This window comes from Melospiza georgiana, chromosome 26 (genome assembly GCF_028018845.1).
Source record: "Melospiza georgiana isolate bMelGeo1 chromosome 26, bMelGeo1.pri, whole genome shotgun sequence".
In the NCBI taxonomy this organism is placed as follows: domain Eukaryota; kingdom Metazoa; phylum Chordata; class Aves; order Passeriformes; family Passerellidae; genus Melospiza; species Melospiza georgiana.
Genome location: NC_080455.1, coordinates 6,151,694 through 6,154,213, shown reverse-complemented (window position 1 = coordinate 6,154,213; position 2,520 = coordinate 6,151,694).

The window sequence follows — 2,520 nt, the reverse complement described above, 5'->3', positions numbered from 1 at the left end:
TTTTGATTTATTTTTTATTTTAATTTATTTTATTTTAATTTAATTTTATTTTATTTTACTTTTTCTTTTTTTATTTTATATTTTATTTTATTTTTTTTAGTTTTAATTATTTTATTTTATTTTATTTTATTTTATTTTATTTTTTATTTTATTTTTTTAATTTTTTAATTTTTTATTTAATTTATTTTTTATTTTAATTTATTTTATTTTAATTTAATTTTATTTTATTTTACTTGGTTTTTTATATTATTTTCTTTTTTTATTTTAATTATTTTATTTTATTTTATTTTTATTTTATTTTATTTTTTATTTATTTTATTTTTTTTTAATTTTACTATTTTATTATTAAATTTTTTTATTTTATTTTTTATTTTCATTTATTTTATTTTAATTATTGTATTTTAATTTAAATTTATTGAATTCTATTTTATTTTTTATTTTTTATTTTATTTATTTTATTTTATTTTATTTTATTTTATTTTATTTCATTTTATTTTTTATTTTTTATTTATTTTTTTTGATTTTTTTTATTATTTAATTTATTTTATTATTTTATTTTTTATTTTTTTTTTATTTTCATTTTTTTATTTTAATTATTTTATTTTCATTTAATTTCATTGTATTTTATTTTATTTTTTATTTATTGTATTTAATTTTTTATTTATTTTTTTTATTTATTTTATTTTGTTTTGTTTTATTTTTTCTTTATTTTATTTAATTTTTATTTATTTATTTTCTTTATTTTATTTTAATTATTTTATTTTATTTCATTTTATTTTATTTTTTAAATTTTATTGATTTTTTAAAATTTAATTTTATTTTTTATTGACTTTATTTATTTTTTTTTTATTTTATGTTTTATTTTATTTTATTTTTTCTTAATTTTATTTTATTTTATTTTATTTTTTTATTTTTTATTTTATTTTATTTATTTATTTTATTTTTATTTTATATTTTTTTTCTTTATTTTATTTTATATATTTTATTTTATTTTATTTTTTTATTATTTTTTTATTTTCATTTTATTTTAGTATTTCTTTTTTATTTTTTATTTTATTTTTTATTTTCATTTATTTTATTTTAATTATTTTATTTTGGTTTAATTTTATTTAATTCTATTTTATTTTATTTTTTTATTTATTTTATTTTATTTTTTATTTATTTTATTTTTTCTTTATTTTATTTAATTTTTTATGTATTTTATATTTTAATTATTTTATTTGATTTTATTGTATTTTTTATTTTATTTATTTTATTTTAATTTAATTTTTTAAAAATTTATTTCATTTATTTTTTTAATTTTTTATTTTAATTTATTTTTTATTTTTATTTATTTTATTTTAATTTAATTTAATTTTAGTTTACTTTTTCTTTTTTTTTAATTGTTTATATTATTTTCTTTTTTTAATTTTAATTATTTTATTTTGTTTTATTTTTTTTATTTTATTTTTCATTTTATTTTTTATTTATTTTATTTTAATTTTATTTTATTATTTTATTTTTAAAATTTTTTTATTTTATTTTTTATTTTCAATTTTTAAATTTTAATTATTTTATTTTAATTAAATTCATTTATTTCAATTTTATTTTATTTTTTTTGTTTATTTTATTAATTTTTTTATTTTTTTATTTTATTTTAATTTTTTTTTATTTTTTATTTTTTATTTTTTTATTTCATTTTTTAATTTTTTTATTTTATTTATTTTATTTATTTTATTTTATTTTATTTTATTATTTTTTTATGTTACGATTTTTAAAATTTATTTTATTTTAATTAAATTGTATTATTTTATTTTTTTATTTATTTGTTTTTATTTATTTTCTTTTATTTTTTATTTTCATTTATTTTATTTTAATTAATTAATTTTATTTTAATTTAATTATTTTATTTTATTTTATTTTATTTTATTTTATTTTATTTTATTTTATTTTATTTTATTTTATTTTATTTTACACTGTGCTTTATTTAATTTTATATAGAGACTTCTTTTAATCATTTGGACACCATTTTTCCCCTGGGGGGTTCATTATCCTCGATAAACCCCGGCTGAGGCCCTGGTGTCACCCATTGACCTGGGGCTGCCATCCCTGAGTGCCCCCTGAGTGCCCCCCGAGTGCCCCGAGTGCCCCCTGAGTGCCCCCTGAGTGCGCCCTGAGTGCCCCCTGAGTGCCCCAAGTGCCCCCTGAGTGCGCCCTGAGTGCCCCAAGTGCCCCCTGAGTGCCCCCTGAGTGCCCTCTGAGTGCCCCTGAGTGCCCCCTGAGTGCCCCCCGAGTGCCCCCCGAGTGCCCCGAGTGCCCCCTGAGTGCCCCCTGAGTGCCCCGAGTGCCCCTGAGTGCCCCCTGAGTGCCCCCTGAGTGCCCCCTGAGTGCGCCCTGAGTGCCCCTGAGTGCCCCCCGAGTGCCCCCTGAGTGCGCCCTGAGTGCCCCCTGAGTGCCCCCTGTGGGCTCAGCCCCGGCTCCTGAACCCCAACTTCTGCCCCCACGCCTGGGGGGAGCTGGGATGTGGGGTCTGGGGAGATA